Raw genomic sequence first — 13,335 nt, 5'->3', positions numbered from 1 at the left:
CGGGGAAGCCTGGTGCGGCAGCAGGGAAAAAAACAAATGCTTTCCTTAGAGATTCTCTTGGTCCTGTGCCAGATATCGCTGGGAAAGTGGCGTGGGAAATGTGATTAAAAACTCACACTATATATTAAAACAGTAATTAAGGTTTGGGGTTTTTTTTGACAGCCTTAATTGAAAGTTGCATAACAGTTATTAATGTAAGTTTGCACGCCTTTTAGCACAGCTCCTGTGTATAATTTTCAGAGTATTTTAAAAGATGCTATCTTGACTTCACGCTGATGCTTGCTTGGCTAAAAATGATCTATGGCTCCCAAGGATTGCACAGCACACTGTCAGAGTTTAAGCAGCTTTCCACAACTTCTTGTTCAATCAAATGTGAAAAGCATTCCAGGCTGTGTCTACTTGAACAGGGGGCATGATGCAGTGGGAGCAAACTTCAAGAGTAATGGATGCTTTTGGAAGTTTTAGCTTGATCTGGTCCCATTGGCAGGCTGCTTACCAATTAGCAGTAAGGGCAGAGCTGATGCATTTCTGCGACTCTTCCCACAGCTCACCTGCATCTAAAAGGAGCCACGTTTCTGTATACTACGGTTATTGTATGGGGATTGTTTACTGCTTCTTGGTGGGGAAAGCCAGCACTGGAGCCTGGCAGAGCAGGGAGCTTGGATAGGTTGTCCTGCTTGCTCACCCTAGGGGGAGATGAGCAGGGCCAGGTCTTCTTGCTGGCCCAGGGGAGTGCAAGACAAAGGCAGTGCCCATGCATGAAAGGGGCGTGGTTTGTATGTCTCTCTAAAATAGCATCTACCAGTGCTTCTGTCTTGCACAGACTGACCCTTTGTTTGACTTGCAGTGTAATACTTGTATCCTTGCATTCCACAGTGTGGACCGAAAAAGAAGAAATCAGGAACTCCCTGAAAATGCGTGTGAATTCTTGATCTGAAACAGTATCAATACAGATGCACCCTGTGATTTCCACTAAGAGCACAGGGAGATGACAGTCTGACTCTCATGGCTTAGCGCACAGCAGTTAATGATTACAATTGCCAGGAAAGAGTGATTTGTTAATTTTTTTTCCAACTTCTGCCATCCCAGCTTGGAATCTAGCTAATGTTAGTCAAATTCTTGCATAGTCCAGAGGCTCAGCTAACAAATCTTGTTCACATGCAAACAGCAGTTTTTCAAAAGTGGGAGGAGCCCAGGTTTGGCTTGTTTTTCCCCAGGGAGTACAGAAGGCCAACCTCTTGTCCTAAAGAGCACTTCTGAGGACGTTCAAATTCCAGCACAAGGCAGTAATGAAGCTTATCATACAAAAAAAAGATGCTACTTGTTTCTTGGGCTTGTTGAGGTTTTTATGTTGGGGGGGGGGTTTAACAAAGGCAAAGCAATATCTTTAACTTCATCTTGGTAAATAAATGTGTGTTGGCCCATGTCACTAGGCACCCATGAAAGCCATTCACTGACCTTCTCTTGCTTTCAGCTGGGCAGAGGAGAGGAAAAAAAATTACAAAGGGCTCATGAGTTGAGGATGAGGATTGGGAGAAAACACTAAGGACAAAACAGGTTCAAATTAAAAGGTATAAAGTAAATTTATTATTAACAGAGGAGAATAATGAGAAGTAAAATAAGCCTTTAAAACACCATTCCCCCCCACCTCCCCAGCCCCTCCCTCTTTCCCACCAACAGCACAGGGAGACCAGGGCACGGGAGTTTTGGTTAGATTGTCACTTGAGAATTTTTTTTCTGTTTGTTCAGGGAGAGGAGTATTTCTTCTGCTATGGTGGGGGGTCCCTTCCATGGGAAAACAGTCTTTTCAAAACTGTTGCGGTGTGAGTTACTTGTCCAGGGGTGCAGTCCTGTAAAGATGGGCTGCTCTAGTTTGGAAGCAAGGGCCCACTCTCTCCATTTGGGTCCCCTACTGGATCACAGCTTTCTTCAGGATCCAGCCACTCCAGTGTGAGTATTTCTCTCACAGGCTGCAGGTGGATATCTGCATCCCCTGTGGACCTTGTGGGCTGCTTCACCATAATCCTCACCACAGCCTATACCGGTATCTCAGCTCTGGCACCTGGAGCACCTCCTCCCCTTCTTTTTCCACTGACCTGGGTGCCACCATGATTTTCTCCCTCACACGCCCTCACTTCCTCCTCTGACTGGAGGAAAAACTGCTGCTGTATGTATTATTGCAAACAAATTCCACCAGTTCAAAGATTCTTGCAGGATCCTACAGCACTGAGAGGTTGATCTTATCTAGGTTCTACATCGGGAAGTCTCTGGCCAGTTCTTGTCACCAGCCAGGTGGTCCCACAGCCACCAAGCAAGCAGTGGTGGCCACTGCAGCACTGGTGCTATTTAATGTCTCTGCTCATGCGGGGCACCAGAAAGAAGTTGCTGCCACTGCCGCTGCCCTTCTGCTCGCAGCACAGTTGTCTAGGGGTGGCCAAGAAGGCAAGGCTTGCTGCGGTCCATCTCTGTGTGCTCTGCCAGGATAGCCCTGGTGGCAGCACCTGCCACCCCTGGAAAAAACTGCCTGTGTGCTGTTTTGATTTTGTTCTTAAATATGTCATCACAGAGGTGTTACCAACCTCTCTAATTTGGCCAGTAGCATGTTCATCTTTGGAGCCATCAGAGATTGGCTCTGTCAGACATGGTGGAAGCTTCTAGCAGCTTCTCACAGAAGCCACTTCTGGCACTCCTCCACAACCAAAAAAGCAGCCTATGCCAAATCAACACAGCTCAAATAAAGCCAGTCTGAGGCAACCCCCTGAAATGTGATTTGCACTGCATGATTAATCCCTGGGCAAGGCTGCAAAGGCTGGAAGCAGTGGCTTGACATAGAGCATGTCAAGCTAACTCAGCCCTTGCTCTGGCTCTGAACATGACACCTGCAGTGGAGCACTCTGTCACAGAATGGGTCATCTCATCCACCCTCCCTGCTCAAGCAGGGCTATCATAGAGCACATCGCACGCGATTGTGTCCAGACAGTTCTTGAGTATTTCCAATGAATCAGTCTCTACAACCTCTCTGGACAACCCCTCCCAGTGCATGGTCACCCACACAGTAAAGAAGTTCTTCTTCATATTCAGGTGGAACTTCCTGTGCATCAGTTTCTGCGCACTGGCTTGCATCTTAGTGCTTGGCAGCACTGAGAGAAGCCCAGCTCCATCTCTTTGGCACATCCACACCCCCCTCCTTTTACACATTTATACACATTAATGATGTCCCCTCTCAGTAGTCTCTTGCGGAGACTGAACAGCCCCAACTCCCTCAGCCTTTCCTCCTAAGAGTCCTGAAAACATCCTCACTGCTCTACACAGTACGGCTCCTCCTTGGCTGCAAACAGATTTTGGATACCTGCAAACCAAAACCACGCTGAACCTATCTGGGGCTCAGAGGTGCCCGCTGAGGCAGAACCATCTGTTTCCATGTCAAAAAAAAAAAAAAAGTGTGGGGCTTTTCCTCACAAAACTCGCATTTCCCCCCAGGCACCCGCACGACCGCTCCGTTAACGCGCAGTCGGCACAGGCGGTCCGCAGCCGCACGGGGCCCGACGCCGGTGCCCGTCCATGGGCCGGGGAGCCCTTGGCGGGGCGGGGAAGGGCAGGGCCGGGAACGCGCTGCCTCCCGCCGCCGCCGTTCACTTCCTGGTTCCTCCCCGCGGCCGCTCCACCTCCGCGCAAGGGGCGGGCGGGCGGCCGGCGGAAGGGGGGGTGCGGTGCGGTGCCGTGCCGTGCTGTGCCGTGCCGCTGCCGGCGCGGGGGCGGCGGGGCGCGCCGGACCCGCGACGGCGGCGGCGGCCACTGGGATAGGTGGGTGCGACTGACAGCGCGGGGCGGGGGGTGCTGGGGGGCGGGCGGGTGTGTGCGCTGGCGGAGCGGGGCGGGAGCGGGAACTGGGAGCAAGCGGAGAAGTGAGAACCGGGAGCGGGCCGCTGGTGGATGCCATCCCGCCGCCGCCTGAGCCGCTCCACCAGCTGACCCCCGGCCCCCGCCGCTGTCCCTGGTGTCCCCGGCCCGCGCGGCCCCTCGCGCGTGCCCAGGGATGGCGCGCTCGCCCAAGGGCCGCGCGGTGCTCCGCATCCCTCGGCGGGGCCCCGGGCCAGGGCCGGGCGGTGGGTCGTATTCGAGCAGCAGCGTCCCCAGGAGCTGTGGACATCGGTCGGGAAGCGGGAGGAGGGCTCCCGCTCTCCCTTCGCCGCCTTCCAGCGCTGGGCTTTACATACTGGGAGGCTGAACACGTTAAATGATACCGGGCTAAAGACTGGTTTAGGTCTTGTCCGTGGCCTTTCGGAGCAGTGTTGAGTCCCCTCGGCAGGCAATTTAAAGTCGGAGTCTCCAGCGGTTTCGTTGGGGTCGTATTACCTGTCAGTGGATTGCCGTGGTCCTGTAAGTTGCTAATGCGTTGTAGCGATGGGACATGCCCACCAGCGAGCAGCTGGACAGCGAGTGGAGCTGACCCTGTCACTTCCGAGGTGGCCCTGGTCACCAGGCGTGTGACTGCCGCTGTCCGAATGGCGCTGTCGGCCAGGTGCGCCCTCGGCATCGGGGGCAATCCGTGGCAAAACCATGGCACTGTACTGTGGCGGGTATAGTTGAAATGGATTGTGAGTTTTACGTGGCAGTAGGAAGTAATCCGGACTGGTTTAGAACGGCAGCTTCAAAGTGTTACTGGAGTAGTTCTGTAAGGTAAATTTTTAAGAGGAAGCTAGAATTCACGATGGATCATTAGAAAATAGTCTTCAAGGAAGCAATCAAGAAAAGAAGGCCTTGGGGAGGAGGGGGCAGCAGTCTGGTCCCTGACATTCTCTCCACTCCCTCTGTGCTATTGAGGGATGCGGGATGGACAGCAAAGTTCGTTAGATCTCTTTCCTTTGATCCTGATTCAGAAAAGATAAACTGTGTTTTTCAGCGTGAGAGAGAGCGACAGTGTGCCAGACTCCTGGCACAGCAAATATATGTGTGGAATGTCAGATCTATAGAAAAGGACCCCAAATTTGGATGGTTGTTCTGATATGGTGGAATTACAGAGAAGGGAGAGACTGGTGAGTTACGGTGAGTGACTGCATTGGGTGTCTCGTGGTGTACATAGCAAGGCATTAGTGATGACCATGTTTTTCTTTGCTTATTGAAAGCAACAAGTAAGTCTTTTGTGTAGCATTACAGGCATTTCAGTGATAAGAGTCATCATAAGGGGAGCCATGCCATTCTTACATCTTTTAGTGTAGCTCTTGGTGTTGCCTCACTGATGCAATAGTGTTTGTCACACCAGAGGGACCTGCTGCTGGTAGTAAGTTGTGTCTGACTGGATGTTCATTGAGATTTAGAAGGCGTGATCCAGAAACTCTTTGTGTTTATAGGTTTATGAAAGGGCAAATATCAGGTCTGCCTAAAACTCAAAGTATTTGTTGTGACATTTAGGACCTATAGCAGTAACATCTATTGGGTATTCTCATGTATGTTTCTGCTTCCTTTTAATTTTCAAGTGATGTCTATTTCAGTTTGGGTGTCTATTTCAGTTTGAAATTGCTTGTTTGGTTGTAGACAGAAGTACACAAATGTAATTTAATCCAAATAATGGAAGCAAGTTACTGTGGCAGCTGTATGGGGCCTAGGAAAATTTCCAACCTTGATTCTCTCAGGCTGTAGCAAGCACACAGCTTTCGTTTCTCTTGGGGGCTAAAACTTTCCCAGGTTGTTTTGAATACACAGCTCTGGGGCTGCAGACATTCCTAGGCAAGAAAAGAAAAACATAGATTGAACACCTGTGGTATTGTGAGTAACGGTACTGCAAGTATGTGACAGAGATAGTTTTCCTACTCTGTCCAATAGTTTTCTGTCCTACCTGAGCTTTGCGATCCTCATAAATATGCCCATGTATTGGTGAATAAACGGCTCTCTTACTTGGAGAAGTCCTGTGTTGCTGTCATTGCTTTCCCTCGCGTGATAGTGACAAGTTACAAGAAGATGAGTGCTTAATTCCTCAACAGATGCAGGTCTGCCGTGCCCAAGTAGTTATGTGTTTTTTCTGTGTAGTTTCCTTTGTGCCAGTGAAGGGGAACAGCTGACAGTCTTCAGCAGTATATGTGTGTCCTGGGCAAATGGTAGCTCAGCTTTGGTGAATCTCTTTTTCTTACCTAATATGAATTTACTTTTCTGAATGGGTGGATTGCCATGCACCTCCAGGAGAACAGGAGTCAGCACTGTTGCACAGTCCATGCAGTTTAAACCTGTGTGTTGCATTATTTCAGGAAGACTTGTTCATGGATCCAGTTTTACTGTGCAGACATTTCCCATACAGCTATAACAGGGCATCTCTCCCCATTAGAGGAGGCTAAATGGTGTGGAGGCATAGTGGTGTCAGTCTGAAAATGCCTGGCTGTAGCTCAGCCAGTCTCTGCAGATGTTAGTTGGCTGAGCTTATGCTGTTCTCTGATCCCTCTGCAGTGTAGACATGACCTTTTTCTTAGGGCAATATTCCGGAATACAGTTTTTCTGCCTTCCTGACAGAAGGCAGCAGATAATGTAAAATATCACACAACAGAATAGCTTGTTGCCAGTTTTTATTTCCTCATCCTCTGCTTATCTGGTTGAAGCAAACTAAATGTGACCGATTGTACCCAGAACATCATATTTAACCTGTGCATGTAACTGATCTGAAGCTTTGGTCGTGTTCAAGAAAATGAGAAGCTAAATCTTTCCTAATTGAAACTGTGTATTTCCTCTGGTGTGTAGAAAATAAGGAAAGAAGATAGCCCTTGCCTGGAGCTGCAGTGCAGCAAGTCTGCCAATAACACTTTACACATTGTCCTTTTAAGAGGGAGTCCAAAAGACCGAGACAGTTTGTCTGTAGGGTGTGGGTACCAAAGACCTCCCCATACGGCAGCAGTTCCCTGCTAGTGAGGTGCAAGGTGTTAGAGGCAAGGTGCAGCTAGGTGCTGGCTCACTGCATGGGAGCGCTGGCTTGTTAACTCCTGGCGCCTGCTTCTTGCTGTGTCCCCAGCTTGAGGGCTGCTTGGGACTGTTTCTGGAGACTGGAGTGAGAGATTTGTCTAGGCTTATATAAGCCCCATATCTCTTTGTACCACAGGGTTACAGAACCGGTGCTGTTACAGAACAAGAGGTAGGAATGCAAGGATGGGAGGGAAGAAAGAGAGGATAGGCATGGGAAGGTAAGGAAATGAGAGGAAAGGGTACAGCAGCAGAGTTCAACTAGAAAAATGTTGGGAAATGCTATTCCAGGAGCAAATAAACCAGCAAGTAAAAAAAGACACAAAAGACTCACTGTTAAGATCCTTTGACAACGGAGGAATGTTGAATGAGAGGAAATGCAAGGCCCTTGTTAATGTTTCTACTCCTGGGCTGGTGGTGGATGGTGTGTTTGTCATGTTCAGCTGTGAGTTTTGCCATAATGCAGAACTGACTGGGGTGACCAATCTTAAATGTGGTGCAGCATGCAGAAGTTAAAACAAGTGGTCTGAAGCTGAAACAGTGTGAGTGAGTAAAGGTAGTGTAAAGCACTATGCTGTTGAAAAAAAAGGTAAAGAAAGACATATGCAGACTTAGTGGGAAGGCAATGATATCATACTATAGTTACAGAGAGGGCTGTAGCAGGTGGTAAAGGTAGTAATGTGAGATGCGTCTTTGTTCTTTGCAGTGGCGACTTGAATACTGATGTCAAATAGATAAGTAAGATATATATGGTAGCTGGTCTTGTCTTGAGCTCTTTGTATTTCAAAGGACAGGACAATTAAGGTTTACACACACAAACTGTGCTTTTTATGGCAGCTAGGATCCCTTCTGCTTGCCAGTGCTAAAGTGAGCAAACCAAGAAATGGTTACTTTGCCAGCTCAGATGTTCTTTGCTATGTTTTAAAAGCTTTAACCTACAGCAACTTTGAACCTGCAGGTTTTTCCAGTTCTCTGAAGTAGCAGCATATATTTCTTCTAGTTGTGAATTTAACTTTACAGGATGAAGGTGATAAGTTTTTGGTCTCTGTGTTGTTAATGTGGTGCTTTAATGTATGCCCTCTATACTTCCTGTAGTTGGCTTAGGGATCCGCTTAGGTGTAGTATGTAGATTTCAAATCTAAATGCCTTACCGCCTTCATACTTACATCTTTACTTACCCCTATGTGGTAAGGCAGGAGAATAAAATCAGAGAGTTAGTGACTTGTTTGTGCTTGTAAAGGGGGAGCTGTAGCAAAAGCAGGTGAGAACCAAATCCTGTGATAGACCATGTTGAATGGAAGCATATATCTGATAGTTGCAGTGCTCTTTCTGCCTTGAAATATAGTGTTCAGAATATTTTTTTAGGCTATCATGGTTCTGCCAGCTTCTTACTAGGATTAAAACTTTAAAACTGCAACTCTTTTCCTGCTCTGCAAAGTGTATTTCTTATGCCATGAAAATTGTGTGGTTTTTAAAATTGAAACTAAAAATAATATCAGTTTTATAGATAAACCTTTCCCTTTAATTTTTGTCTTTCTTAAAAAAGAAAAAAAAACTTGATAAAGGACAAATTGAGAATTTACATTCCCCTAATCCAGTGTCTTGCTATTTTAAGTCCTGAGTCAGCATGTAAATTGCAAAGCTGTCTAAAAGGCCAGGACATTTTCTCCTGTTTTGTCTCTCATAAGGCTGTGCATTCAGGATAACTGCAATGCTGTGGGAAAGCATGACATCTTCATCTGTTGTTTTCTGTTTCCTGGTGCAGTCTCTCCTGAAAGATTGCTCTTTCCTTCCAATGCTTAACTTTAGATAGGTGGCAATGCAACAAAGATGGTAAGTTCAGGATTAATATTTCTCTTTAGACACAGGTTAAATAGCTTGTGTGTATTTGGTCTATTGGGAAACTATGGCAGAAATCTGAAGAAGACAGAAGACTGAAGTGACAGAATTTCTCTGTTCCCCTTGCAGCTCTGATAGTGAAAAACTTATCAGTTATTTTATAATGTTTCATTACTTAATGGCAGTTTTATAAAGTACCTTCTATCTGTGATGAAAGACTTATTAAGATCACTAACTTTGTGATGAGACCAAGTCAGATCCAAGTCTGACCTGTCTTGGAGCCCTTGTGATTTGTGCCCTGTTTCTACATGTTACCCCAATTTTGTCACTCATTCATAGTGGTCCACTGTTTTTGTACCTTGGACAGTAACTACGTTGTCTTTGCTTCTTTTGCTCAGGCTGGCAGCTGACAGGCCTTTTGGTGGGGATGCAGTCACCAGATAACTCAGACTCTTAGGTCAATCTTTATTGCATTATAATTTATTTATACAATACATGTCCTTTAGTTAAACAGAAATGATACAGACGTTCACTAGGAAGCTGTTACCATCTGCCCTGAGAGACTGCATACGACAAGCATCAGGACAGGGAAACCCCTGTATTTGTAAGTCAGAAAACATGGCCTTATTTTCCTTTCAGTTCTGCTAATGGAATTCCTCTGGCACGTTTGAAGTTGCTTCTTGTCTACACTGATGTAAATTGGAGGAGAACCACGGGGTTTGTGCCTTATGTGGTTTGCATCTCTTTTGAGGCTGTCACTCAGCCCAATCCAAGCCCTCAGGATGGAGTTCCTAGATAAGACAGATGTCTTTGAGGTAATTTCCTCCTCCCCTTTCTCTCCTTAGGGAGAAGTTCCCTCTGTGTATTTGCATTTCTATTCAAATGTGTTCTTCAGGAAGGTACGACTTCAAATAAATCTTCCTCTCTAATAAGATGCATCTAATGAAAATAATGAAAGTATGATTTTAGTATGAGCCATTTTTACAAAGCTCTTGTTCATGTGTGACCTCTTTGCAGTAAGAAATAAAAATAGAAAATAACATCAAAATAGTTGATGTTATAAACAGTTTTGTAAACAATTACTATAAAGCATTGTAATGCACCCACTTCCTTCATGTATAAGAAAAATGTTATAAATTGGTTACCATCTGATTTTATGTGATCTCTGTTCCCATTTTCAAGGGAGGTAATCCAAACCAGTGCAATTACCCTCAGGAAACACAAATTTATTTTAAACCTTGTAATTTTTTAAAGATTTCTTTATGCCATTTTTCTTTTTGTGGGAACTGAAAGTGTTGAAATTGCCTGACTTCAGGAGCCAAAGGATTCAGGAGAATCTTGAGATGTTTGTGATCCTTTTGCTAAAAGCAGATGCGTAGCTGGTAATGTAGTATTTAGGCTGTAACTACAGTAATTTCACGATTATAAGCTGCACCATTTTGACTAAAATTTTGGTCCAAACCCAGAAGTGCAACTTATAATCAGGTGCGGCCAATATATGGATGAAATTCAGAAATTTGCCAACCCAGAAGTGTGAGCCTGCAGCAACCCCGAGCCAAGCCGGAGCCCGCCCAGCCCCAGTAGCGGGGCAGTGGTGAGCCGAGTCCGCACGGCCCTGGGCCAAGCCAGTAAACCCCACGATCCTGCGATTCTGTTACTAATTCACAACTTTGTGAAAGTTGCACGTGGATCCTCGCTGCGAACGAAAATATAGTTTATAATCCAGTGCGGCTTATATATGGACAAAGAACAAAAAGTTGCCGACACCCGAACGTGTGGCTTATAATAATGAAATTACTGTATACTCCTTAATGTAGCTTGAATTTCCAGGAGAAAAATGAAAAAATGTCTGTGGTAGGCACAGTCCTGTTCCCTGCTCCTGGAGTGGCTGGAGGAGGGCTGGCAGCGCCAACTTTACCCTGTGATAATTTGATCTGAGTCACTGGGTATCCTGTAAGCACAGTGTTAACTTCCGTGCCTGCTTCTTCCCTGTTGCCTTCGCCATTGTAACCCAAGATTAGGTTTTTACCCGTTTGGGTTTTTTAGCCTGAATTGGGGTGGGGTTTGTTTTGTTTGTTGTTTGGTTTTTTTTAACCATGTATGGAATCCCAAAAGTATTTCAGTGGAAGTATAGCTCTCTGTAGAAAATTTGAGCCTGCTCTAATAATAGGTTTGCTTTTTTTAGCTGCCTTTCACAGACCTGTTAGAAATGTCCCATTGACCCTCCAGGGTTTTATAAACCAGGGGTTGGAAACTGCCATGCCACGGATATCTGGATGAATCTGCAGGAGACTGCCAAAAATTCTCAGCATAGCTGGCCAGTTTTGTTGCACTCCTGCAGATCAGATAAAACTTTTTAGGCATTGCAGGAACCATTAGGAAAATACGTATAAATACTGATATTTTCTTATTATCTCTGCTTTGGCAAGTATTCACAAGCATGTTAGATTTTGGCTGCATACAAGTGTGGCAGGAGGAGCATAGGTAGAAAACCTTTCAGTTAGGAAACTCACCTTCTCTTACATCTCTTGCAAAGGAAGATTAAATATGCAGTATTTTAATCTGTGCAGTTTTATGTAAAGAAAAATGAAATAAACTTGAAAATTAATTCTCATGCAGTTTCATTTTATCTGTCTGGAGCTGGTTGATTTTGTATCTGTCCCATGGATATAGATTGCCTACTTTAGCTGTCATGAATATAGTATGCTTCCTTTTGATGATAAAAATTTAACTTTAGTGTTGTTTGTCAGCTCTCAGGGTACTCTGTGTGTCATAAAAGCTGTTCAGAGGTATTTCTTTAAAGGAAATAAAAACCAAACTGAAAACCCAAAAAAAGGTCCATGATCTGCCCTGATCTGTCTTGTTTTTGTTCTTTCCCCCCCTCCAGTATTGTTTTCATGTAATTTGCAGAACTTGAAATTCACTTTGTTCATATGACAGAATGAAAATGTAACCTCTTCGCAAAGTTCAATGTTAATGGATTTGTAATAGAGGAAATGGTTGCAATGTACATAGTAATGCTACACCTCTGCAAGTCATACTCATGTGCTTGACTTCACTAACATGAATAAGTACATGAAAATCAGCAGGTTCACTATGATGGTGGTTTTAAGCTTGCTCTAAGTTTTACATCAGAACCTCGGGTAGTTTTCAGGTATTTATTGGGTGAAGGCCCACATCATTTGTTTGTGCATTTTTAGCACGTTTTTAAGCTGTCACAGGCCATTAAAAACCAAGTTTTTTTACATGGCTTATGGCAGGTAAAAAGACAGTTTATATAGGGTGTAAGCATATTTTAAGTGTTCATTGTAGCAGGAAGTAGATTTTCATTTGCTTTGTTTACATTTCTAGCTTATGCATTACATGTTTTTTGATTGTTCCCCTATTGCCAAATGCCTTCCAGATAAAAAAAAAGAAAAAGTCTTTGTCACGTCATTAAGCTGAGGAGTGTGTTGTTATTGTATCTCACACTTACCTACTGGCCTCTCTGGTAGCCTGACACCAAGATTAAGTCCTTAAGCCCTTTGCCTACATTGTTTATATATTGTTTGCTCCACAGCAGGAGGAGCTGACATATTCCATCTGTATTATAAATTGAGTTCATATGCAGCATGATTGAAGGGCAAACCAGTTAGGACAAGTTACTGCTTCTACCCGGCTGCAACCCCGTTTTTTTTTTTGTGTTTTTGTTTTTATTTTTTTTTTGGAGGTTGTATTATTTATCTGAAAATACCAAAATGTCAAACTGGACAGCATAAACCAAAACAGATGTTTGTGTATGTAAGAACTAGGAATTTAAAAAAAACTACTAACTGGGTCATACAGGAGAGAAGCTGAGACTCTAGGCCATTATAGCTTGACTCTTTAAGATAATGAGCACTAAAACACCTATGTATTTCTCAAACAATGTATGGTGTTTATGTACTGATTTATTTTGTTGCATAATGAGGCCTCTAAAGCAAGCACTAAATGGCAGAGTACATTAAATAACAAAATTGTCCTCCAACCATAATCAAGGGCCTGTGCTCTGTCCTCTTAACTCACTGTAGGAATGAGCCTCCAGACTTTCAGACTGATGGGGCCTCAGGGCTCCTTCCAGTTTCTCCTTAGACAGTTACATGGCAATCGATTTTTCTTATGTTTTTCTCTGCTTTAGCTCAATAATATTTCTGGGAGACAGCTGTGGAACTTGTGTTGAAATGAAACCACTTCCTGCACTTGCAAGAGAGATTAATTTTTATTTCACTCCTGAAGTGGGCTGTTCAGGACTAAACCCACAGCTTAATTACTTGTGTATTTGTTCAGCTTTCAGTTAGTCTTTGCTAAATACTGACCTTGAAGTGACTCATCAAACTGATTCTTTTGTTAAATATGAATTTGCTTTTCATGTGGCTGTTTGATTCCTTTACTTTGGGATTCAAAACCTTAGGGAGAAAAAAGTCTCAGAGTCTAGGCAAAAAGTCCTGAGAGTATGTGTTCAGGACTGGCCCAGCTTCTTACTGTACCTCATATATCAAATCTAAACTTTCAATTGAAAATTGAACACCTAAATTG

General features: G+C 44.6%; 1 protein-coding gene across 3 annotated transcripts in view; it reads left to right on the top strand.

Annotated features, from left to right (window-relative positions):
• Window positions 1-3,762: 3,762 nt before the first annotated feature.
• Window positions 3,763-13,335, top strand: part of ZDHHC3 (zinc finger DHHC-type palmitoyltransferase 3) — a 34,415-nt gene continuing 24,842 nt past the window's right edge. For 2 of the 3 annotated variants that reach the window (XM_033060575.1, XM_033060596.1), the window contains exon 1: window positions 3,763-3,804. The gene's annotated coding sequence lies outside the window, so the exon portion shown is untranslated. Of the gene's footprint in view, window positions 3,805-9,498; window positions 9,597-13,335 lie in introns of those variants that run through there. The other variant, XM_033060586.2, reaches the window with a different exon arrangement.

The sequence above is a fragment of the Catharus ustulatus genome, chromosome 1, assembly GCF_009819885.2.
Source record: "Catharus ustulatus isolate bCatUst1 chromosome 1, bCatUst1.pri.v2, whole genome shotgun sequence".
In the NCBI taxonomy this organism is placed as follows: Eukaryota; Metazoa; Chordata; class Aves; order Passeriformes; family Turdidae; genus Catharus; species Catharus ustulatus.
This window is presented reverse-complemented; position numbering and strand designations above follow the sequence as displayed.